The sequence below is a fragment of the Pteropus vampyrus genome, unplaced genomic scaffold (genome assembly GCF_000151845.1).
Source record: "Pteropus vampyrus isolate Shadow unplaced genomic scaffold, Pvam_2.0 Scaffold282, whole genome shotgun sequence".
Lineage (NCBI taxonomy): Eukaryota > Metazoa > Chordata > Mammalia > Chiroptera > Pteropodidae > Pteropus > Pteropus vampyrus.
In genome coordinates this window covers 822,216-832,229 of record NW_011889063.1, presented here as the reverse complement: position 1 = coordinate 832,229, position 10,014 = coordinate 822,216, and the positions used below count along the sequence as shown (strand labels likewise).

Here is a 10,014-nt window from a genome sequence, read left to right as displayed (position 1 = left end):
GATCAGCTGACCAGATCCTAAGCCCCACTGCCTCTGAGTGATAGGTTCATTCTTCAAAGGTGGCAGGAAGCCAGGTGCGCCCTTACACAACTCGGGCTCCGTGGGTGGAGTCGTCATTCTCAGGATGAGTCAGTAGACCTGTCACTCAGCAGGGCCTGTGGCTATAGGGACATCTCTTCCTGAATCCCCCTCCCTGCCCCCCCCCCCGCTCTGTCCTTGCCAGGCGGTCACATAAAGGTGGTAGAGTCTTTTTAAGTCTTTCTGATGTTCTAATAAAAGAGATAAAAGGATAGTTCCGTTTTCATCATTTCTGATATTCGGAATATTAGCCACTTTCTTCTGTAGAAAGTTTTGGGAATTCTTATCTTCTGTTGCCATTTACAGAGGTGAAGTTGCTAATGTGCTACATAAATACCCGTTCCCTAATGTAACTTGACTTTCATCTGCCCTCTCCAGCCTCCTTTCTGTTTTTCTTTTCTTTCTAATCGTTTTATGTTAAAAGTAAAACTTTCTCAGCCACTTCTTGCTTCCTAGAAAATCGCCGTTTGTTAAGTTACTGCAGCTGTGCTCTATGAGCTTTACTTCCTCCTTCTAGAACCATCCTTAGTGGCCTTGTCCTGCATATCTCTCAGGGTTATTGAGAGAATCATGTGACTTCATATGAAGGCACTCTGCACATCGTAAAGCACCATTGACACTTCATTTATCTCCATGAACTTCATGTGGCCGCATGAAGGTGTCACATTTGCCGTCCTCTGTGTCACTCTGCCGAGGCTGCTGTCTGCTGCTGGCGCTGTGGCTTCTCTCATAGGCAGGTAATGTCCTTGTGTCTCGTTTTGTGAGCGCTGTAGTTCCTACGTGTCTCGGATCATTTTTGAATCCGCATTATTCATTTGGTGATTATACATTATAGCCTAAGAAGGTTGCGAGTTAAAATAATAAAAAAAATCCTGGTTCATTTAAGTCGAATTTTTTTCTGACTTTTTTTTTCATTTTCCTAAAACTGTTAAAAGTAAAATCAGCTAAAGTTTTTTTGAGGTGCTTTAAAAACTCACGTGCGGTGTCCTCGTTTCACGGTTTCCCTGCAGCGTTCCCTTCGCGTTAACACGCGCACAGTGTCGCTCTTACAGAAATAGATGTGTTCAGGTAAAACGTGTTTCTCCTTCGCTTTTGAAATTGGTCGTGTCTTGATGACAAGAGCGTTGCCATTTTAATAACCAGTCTTCCCAGGCCACGGGCCGGCTCGCGCGGTGGCGGGGCGGAGCCCCTCCCGCAGTGGCTGCAGTTTCGCGTTCGACTCGCATGCTTGCTGAGTGACCGCTCAGGCGCCATCCCTTGCAGAAGCTGTTTTTCAGGTGGCTAAATTCAAGAGCTTACTACAGCAGGGAACAAGAACAGCATAAAGAGTCCTATGTTCAGATGTAGCAGAATATCGCCCTGTAAATTCGTGAGTCATGATTCAGCATGTGGCTCTGTGACCTTTCCTCCCAGCTGCCAGCTCTGGGTTACGTGCGGTGGAAACCCCCACAGCGCCCTCCATGCCCGTGTCACATGTCTCAGAAAGAGCCGAGCACAGATAAGAGGAGGGGGAGCAACTGCACTCATCACCCCCGCTGCGTGACCCTTGACCTTCTATGCTTCCCAGGGCCGTGGGGGCAAAGATTCTGTTTTATACCCGCAACCAAAAGCTAAAACACACCAATTACCCATATTGAAAAGAGAAAGATTGTTAATCATGAGAATCGCAAACAAAATTTCTGTTAATTCATTCTACAGAAGTCAGGCAGAGTCTTTCCGATTTTTAAAATGAAGTTATTTTTTCGTTAAAAACCATTTTTCTGTCAGTTCTGCTTGACGGCGGAATGGAGGCTTGCCCTCCTCTGCGCATGTCTGGCCTCCCTGTGGCTCGCCCGTGGCTGAGTCATAAACAGAGTTGCTTTGTGTGCTTGTTTTAAAAGGCAGATGTCGGGTAGTCACTTTCCGAAGAGGCCCATTAAAATCAGATGGGTGCATCACAGTTTACTCATGAAGAGAAGGCCATTCATGTGATATCATTCCCTAAGCATGCGTGCTCGAGCAGAGCCTCTATTATACACTCACGAAGTGCAGTGGCCTTTGACTTTTACGTAAAAACACACTCAGCAACTCTCCTCTCCACAGCGGTGCTTCTGGAACTATACCGAGCTTTCAATCCAGTGGCAAATTAATCTTTGATAATTTCAACATCGTTAGCATTTTATTTGGACTTATGCTCGTGGCTGAGTTTTCTTTATCGGGAATATTTTCAGTCATTGAAAACAAAAGTGGCTGAAAAAAAGCAGGACATACGCAGAGGAGGCGTTCAGCGATTGGAAGAGGGCCGGCCGGCCTCGCCGAGGGCGGTTCTGGACCAGGCCAGTGTTCAGTACTCGGATCCCTGACGCGTGCTCACGCCTGGACGCTTTAAAACGGACTCAAGCGGAACGCTGGCGCGGGAGAAGAGGCAGCTGCGGCCGCCGCCCGGAGAGTGCGTGTGTGTGTGCGTGTGCATTCGCCATGCAGGAGTTGACAAGTGCCGTGGGTGACCCAGTGGCACCGGTCTGGAGGCCGGCCGTAGGCAGGGCGGCGGGAGAGGCTCTGCTGAGGACAGTCGCGAAAGGAGGCTGTGGACAGCCGGGGCTGGGCCAGGGCGGGCTCGGGATCCCCATTCCGGTGGCTCCCGCCCAGCCGTCGGGCTGCGGGAGGCGTGGGGGCAGCTGTGACACCGGCTGGGACGGCCACGTGCAGGGAGGCTGCTGCTGCTCCGCGGCTTGAGGTCTCCTGGTTTTGCCCGTAATCTACGGAGATTACGGCTGCAGAGTTAATCCCTCGTTTGCGTTGTCCTCGGAAACGCAATGTCACAGTAATCGTGTTTTCTGACCGTAACTCCGTCATAGTGGTAAGAGGCTTTTTGTCGCGACCTCCCGTGGCGAGAGACTGCTTTTAGGTGGAGCACCGTGTGTGCTCGCTCGTGACTGTGTCTGCGTGTTCCGGGGACAGCTTCGGTCACAGTGAATTTACAACAGCGGCGGGTCCAGCTCTGACTCATCACTGCCCTGCGTTCTAATCCGTTATCGCTTTACTCTTCACAATAATCCTTTGACGTAGGTGCTTTTCTTATCTCCACTTGGAAAAAAAGGGAAACCGAGGGGCCTAGGACTGGAGGGATGTCCCCAAGGTCACAGAGAAGAACTGGTGCCTTCGGAACGGACCCGGTTCCCGCTGACCGCGCAGCTGGCCGCTGCAGACACAGCGCGCCGCACCGGGCAGCTCCCGCGCGTGAGACGCGCACGCCGAAGCGCTTCGCCCCGCGGTTCGGTCCGGCGTATCCGCCTGGGTGGCCACCTCCCCAGACAGACATCGAAGGTTTCTGCCCTGCGGGACACCCGACATCCTCCCAGCCTGTAGACGGCCACTCCCTGGCTCCTGTCACCGAAACTGGCCTTGGCCGTGCTCGGACGTTGCGTGAGTGCGAGCAGACAGGACGCGCACGCGGGTGCAGGGGGCGCAGCATCGTGGAGGCTCGTGCGTTGCCTCCTTGCTCGTTCTCCGCCGCTGCCCAGGAGTGTGTCCCACCGAGCGACACAGTGACATGTCAGCCCACCTGCCCGTCTGGGGACAGTCATTTCCTTTCCAGCCCTTGGCTAGTTTCTAGCTTCTTAAGGCTTCAGAAGCTTAGATTGTTGATGTTAAAATTTATTTTCCGGTGTTAGCATTTAAAGGTAAAAATTCCTCTTTAAATACTGAGTTATTTAAACCCACATATTTTTAAAAATTGTTTATTCTGAGGTAATCGTAGATTCATGCGATGATAAGAATTAATACTGAAAGATCCCATGCACCCTTCACATCGGATTCCTCCGACGGTGACATCTAGCCAGACTTTAGAGCAGTGGCATGGCCAGGAAGTTGACACCGATGCGGCCCGCCAGCCCTGCGTGTGCTCCCGTGTGCGTCGAGGCCTCTGATTCCGCCCCCTCGTGGCCAGCACAGCCGCCAGCACAGCCACCAGCACAGCCGACAGACCGTGAGGAAGGTCCTCTGTCCTCTGGAGTTGCTGCCCGTGCCTCCCCCTGTCAGGCCCAGCCCCCCACAGCCACCGAACCTCCCATCGCCCTGGCTTCGCCACTCGGAGGACGTCATGTTCCTGGAGCCGTGTAGTGTGTCGCCTTTTGAGACTGGCTTTTTAAAGCTCAGCGTAATGCCCTGGAGACTCGTCCAGTTTATCGCATGTGTGGATGTCGTGACCTTTTTACTCTTCCGTGAGGTCAGCCACCCCCGTCAGGACATCCCTGTTGTTCCCGGTTTGGGCCATTATGAAGCTGCTGCGAACGTTCGCGTAAAGCTTCGTGTATGAGCCTGGATTTCAGTTCTTGGGGACACATGCCCAGGAGGACAGTCGCTGGGCGTCTGGTGATTGCATGTTTACTTTATCAGAAACTGCCAGACTGTTTCCCAGAGCGGCCGAGCCGTTGCAGTTCCCGCGGCCAGAAGCGATGATCTAGTTCCTCTGCGTCTCACCAGCACTTGTCACCTGCGTTTAGCCGCTCCGATCAGTGCACAGCGGCGTCTCACTGTGGTTTCGACTTGCGCTTCCTCCAGGGCCAGCCCCGTCGACCCTCTTTTCAAGTCCTTTTCACGGTTCGGTTTCCTTGGTGTTTCCTCTGGAGTCGAACGTTCGCGTCTTTTGCCGTTTTCTGACTGGGCCTTTCGGTTTCCCTCTTGAGCGTTGAGGGTCCCTTCTCTGCTGCGTGGTTTGCAGATCGGTTCTCCCACCTTGTAGCTTGTCGTCTGTGCTCCCAGCAGAGTCTCTTAACTCTGACGAGGTCCAATAGATCAGTTTTTCCTCTAATGGGTAGTGTTTCGGAGTCCAAGCCGAAAACTCTTGGCGTAGCCCTAAATACTGAAAATTTTATTTTTTAAGAAATTTTCTCTTTTGAGTTCAGGTTTTGTGTAAGTGTTGGGCTTAGGCTGAGGTTTCGGTTTTGGCCTGTGTATATCAGGCATCGCTTGTTGGAGAGGCTGCTTCTTCCCCTGAGCTGCTTTTGCGCCTCTGCCCGAAGCCAGCTGGGCACAGGGTGTGCGCCTGTCTCTGGGTTCTCTGTCCCGTCCCACTGGTCTGTGCGCCTGACCCCTCCAGTGCCACGCTCCGGACCACTGTGCATCATAACTCTCTCTCATGCAGGGCGAGTCTTCCTCCTTTATTCTTTTTCAAAATTCTTTTAGACGTTCTAGAGATTTCTTTCATCAGTGCTTTGTGATTTAGGCACACAGATCCTGTGCGTGTTTTGCAACATCTGTACTCGGTAGCCCGCTTTCTTTAGCAATCGTGAATGGTTTTCTGTTTTAATATCTGTCTCTACATCTTCATTGCTAACATCTGGAGATATGATTATTTGTTGTGTATTGATCTTATATTCTGTGACCTTGATTTTTCTTTCATAGATTCCTTGGGATTTTCTGTGATTTGACATATCTTTAAATGATCCCTCCACTACCTCTGGGGCCAGGGCATAAGCAGCAAGCACAGTCAGGAGGCTATTAAAATAACCCAAACAAGTCTACGGCCACGCCACCCTGAATGTGCCCGATCTCGTCTGATCTCGGAAGCTACGCAGGGTCGGGCCTGGTTAGTACTTGGATGGGAGACCACCTGGGAAGACCAGGTGCTGTAGGTGTAAAAAAAAACCCAAACAAGAGAAACGGTTGTGTATTGAGCAGTGATTCAGCAGAGAGAAGTGGTTGCGTTCTGATATATTTTGAAGACAGAACCCGTGGGACTCTTTAAGGCAAGAGGAGCTCACGGCTCTCGTAGAATTTTTAGCTTCACTTTTGTCCCCCGTTATCCGTGGTGCACGAGTTCCAGAACCCCGTTGGCTGCCTGGAACCCGGGGCAGTGCCACACGCCACGTATCCTGTTTTCCTATACGCACAAACCAGTGACAACGTTTAATTCATAAATTAGGCACAGTAACAGTGACCGATAATGAAAAAGGACATTGTAACAGTGCACAGTAAGAAAAGTTACGAGAATGGCGTTGGGGCGTTAATAATAAACCAAGGGCCACTTGAACACAAGCACCGTGATATGGCCGTGAGATGGGCACCAAGCAACCAGGGCCGGGGAGTGTCCACGGGGAGCCTGTGTACTCCACACAGAGAGGTGACCCACGTCCCAGGTGGGGCGGAGCAGCATGTTTTGACATTTCATCACGCTGCTCAGAACAGTGCACGATTTAAAACTTATGAATTGTTTAACGAATAGCTTATTTCTGGAATTTTCCATTTAATATTTGCAGGCCACAGTTGACAGTGGCTAACTGTAACCGCAGAGAGCGAAACCGCGGCTGAGGGGCCACTGCACTGTTACTGTATCGCCGTTATGTGAGCTGCCTTCCCTAGAGGCAAGAGAATGTCAGCGTGCGCAGACGTTGTAGGGTCCATGGAAGCGTCCTTCAGATCCCAACCACGGTTAGGACTGTCATAAATGAACCGTTACGGGCAGCGCCAGGGCCAAAACTGTTTCCAGTGCTTTGTAGCCTCTCCAGAAATGTGTGTCGGTAGTAAATTTTAAAGTGATTTGTCATAAGCAGATTGAACCTATTAGTAGCTACTAGAAGCTTCTTGTGAGCTATTTAGGACAAGGTGGCTTTACTCCACATTAGTGGCTTAGTGAGGCGAAGGACTTGTCCCTCTCCAGGCAAGCTAAGTTTGATGCAGAACACATGCTTAAAAATGTTTTATGTCCTTAAGAGTAATTCGTCTCTATGAATAAAATTCAGCAGGCTATAGTTACAAAGTGAAAACCTAAAAATTCTTCATCAAACCTTGTCTCCACTTTGCAAAAATAATCAGTTTCTCTGTTAGTAGTTACCTGAGCATCTTTCCAGAATTGTCATGTGCATTTATCTTTTTTAGCCATTACTTTCTAAAAGAAATAATCAGTTAGATTTTCACAAGTTTTTGATGCTGCTCAACCCGAGACCCTTTGCTATCATTTTCTTTCTTCAAAATTCGTTCCTGGTTTATTTTCATTTAATGAGATTCATTCTCAATCCCACGTCTCAAGCTTATTAAGGAGGATTTTAATGCATTCTTACTTCTAAATTTTCTCAGAAATGGACATTTGGATAGTAGAAACCCTGAGGAGGAAAGCATAGTCTTTAAATGCAAAAGAAAAGAAAATAAATGGAAAACAGATTTAGCATGCCAAAGCCTGGGAAAGCAATTGGACACCACACTGGTGAAAGAAAAAGAAGTTTTTAAAACCGAAAGAACTGTAGAAAGACGTTCACGCTGCCCAAAGCCGCGGCGGCGCGGAAAGACCGTCACGGCGCAGAGTGCAGGGTTCGAACTAGAAGCCGAGGCGAGGGCGGTGGCAGCACGTCCTCCCTCGTCCCGGGGGCCTGCAGTGCTGGCGCTGGCTTGGTACGGGTGCGAGCCCTGGACCTGTCTCGTCACCCTCGTCACTGCGAGTCGAGTCGCCTCCCCTCCGTTTCGTGGCGGTGCGGAGGGTCCCAGGACGAATGCCCCGCGAGGCGACGCAGTCGCTCAGATTGTTCACTCGCGGTTCCTGTCGGTCCTGTCCGTCTGCGCCGTGAGGGTTGAAGCCGGCGCAGGTTGTCGCGAGTACACTTTGCTGCGTGTCGTTACTTTTGCGCAGTTATTTAAAAAATACTTATCGAAGGCGACGTTTGGCTTAGAGGTGAGCTCCCCATGCTCGTGACTTGTTCAGTCCTCGTCGAGGACAAGGCGGCATCGATGGAACAGAAAAGCACTTCCTCGGGCGCACGGCCGTGAGCTTGGGCTCTGCAGGTCCCGCTTGACTGTTAAAATCTCAGGCCGTGCTCAGAAATGTAGACTTAGCTTAACAGACAGCAGATTCCGTCGCGACCCATGCGTTTCACTCCCGTCACGGCAAGTGACTGAGATGGGCGGTCCCGGAGCGTGTCGCTGCAGGGGCGAAGTTAGCGGCCTCGCGCCAGAGGCACAACGGGCACAGTGTGGCCTGTCCTGCTTCCAAGTGTCACGTTTTCCAGAAAAAGGCCTGGGAGCGACGGCTCTCCCCCTGTGACAAGCTGAGCGACTCTCGAAGTCGCTGCAAAGCGAGGTTCCTGGCCATTGTCGCGAGGGGCAGTAATGCCCTCCAAGTGCCAGTGAACCGCTCTGAGCAAAGGGGATTATTTGATCAAGTGAATTTGAGAAACTTTTGTTAAACAATCAAATATATCTTTTTACATATGTAATGACATATGGTGCATTTCTAAGTAGGAGGTGTGTATATAGTTCACGGCATGTCCCAAATGCACTTGATCTTTGAAACCTTACCTGTAACATCTGGGACGATGACAGTTCCCCCTAGAAATTAAAACTGAGAAGTAGTTGCTAAAAACATGACTTCCTTCTTGTGAGAAAACAGATTGGAAACAAATATGGTGAACTGCTAGTTTTGGTTTAAATGTGGTGATGGGTAAGTGTTTTTTGTTATATTATTTTCTCCCTACTTAAGCTATCACAGAACCACAAACAAAAAGGTAGTCAAGGTGATTCGAGTTTTTGCAATTTCGGGGTTAGAGAGACAGAGGAGGGAGCCTCCGCAGTTGCTGTGAAGAGAGCTAGTGCCTGGTGGTGTGTGGATGCCCCCTGGGACTTTCCCGTTGTCTAATGCCAGGTGAAGGCAGTAACGCATGTCACCATTGCTGGTGGTTATACCTGCGTGAGCCAAGAGAAAAGTCTCACGTGTGCAGCTTCCAGGTGAGCATGCACCTGGGAAAACGCTACTGCCTTCAGCTTAAATTGTAACTCTTTATGACCTTGAACCTAACTCTATAGGTAACGAGTAATTTAAAATAAACACAAACAACCATTGTCCCCCTGGGCCATTCCTGGGCATCCTCAAGTAGGCTGGAGTTCATTGTCAGCTACCCCAGCCTTCTCTCCAGCTTGCTTCTGTCCCTCAGAAATTGGTGACTGTAGCCTCTCCTGCAGAAATCTGTTGCAAGCAGATAAATTCACACGCAGTAAATTTTAAGTGTCAGGATGAATAATGAGTTTCATTTCCAAACAATACTCGCATTTTAAGGAAGTTCAAAGACTTACACAGAAATAATGAATTTCTAAAAGTGGAAGTTAAGGGTTCCTTTTTGGTAGAGTGGCGGTGATGTTTTGACAAGGACCTTCCTGTGACCTCTGCAACGCCTCACCTAGAGAGTGCCTGCTCTGCTTAGGAGGCGAATGAACTCGGTACGTGGGAAAATCAAATAAGGAATAAGTGTATTTAGTGGAAATGATGCTTATTTTTTTAAATTGCAAATTCGAGACCAATTAGGAATCACACACCCTCTTCACCCTGAAAATCATTTAGTGTTTGGATGTTCTTTATGTGCAGAGGATGGAAGGACAGGGGCTGCGTAGCAGGGTGTCGGTGACGGCCCGGTGACGGGCTCCCAGCAAGCGAACCGCAGGCCACCTCACCGTGGTGGCCGTCACACACCGCTTTGTAGATCGTGTTTTCACGGCTCAACGTAAAGGCCAGCTCCATGCTGGTAGGAGCCTTTGGGGAAAAACCGTGTCACTGTAAGTCATGTGGTCATCTCAGTTAAGTTTTGCAGTTCTTCGAAGTCAGATTTCATGAGCTCATTTAAAATTTTCTTTTAGTTCAAATAGGCATAAACCCATGAGTAGAAATTTGCTCATACCTACACAAGTAGATATTTTAGTTTTAGTATAAATTTTTAATTTCTCAGCATTAAATATTTTCTCTTAAGCTTGTTATGGTTTCCATTGAGACGGTTCTTGTAAAAATGGAAGTTTTAACAGCATTATCCATGGCCGTGTTAGTGTTTTTAAAATGTATTGCAGAGGATATGTTGGGAAATTCTAATATGTACATATATTGTACATATATAATCAAGTTTAAATACATACAAAAGCAAAAATAGATAATAAAACAATCAATAATGTGAACATTTCTTATATATTTACAGAATGTGTTTA

The 10,014-nt window shown here is 49.0% G+C and overlaps 1 protein-coding gene and 1 non-coding gene across 2 annotated transcripts in view; both read left to right on the top strand.

The window, feature by feature from the left end:
* CAMK2D (calcium/calmodulin dependent protein kinase II delta) overlaps window positions 1–10,014 on the top strand; it is a 153,129-nt gene that overhangs the window by 20,526 nt on the left and 122,589 nt on the right. The gene's annotated exons all lie outside the window — the stretch shown is intronic.
* Window positions 5,578–5,696, top strand: LOC111729810. The gene has a single exon (XR_002776396.1). It is a non-coding gene; the product is annotated as a 5S ribosomal RNA (ribosomal RNA).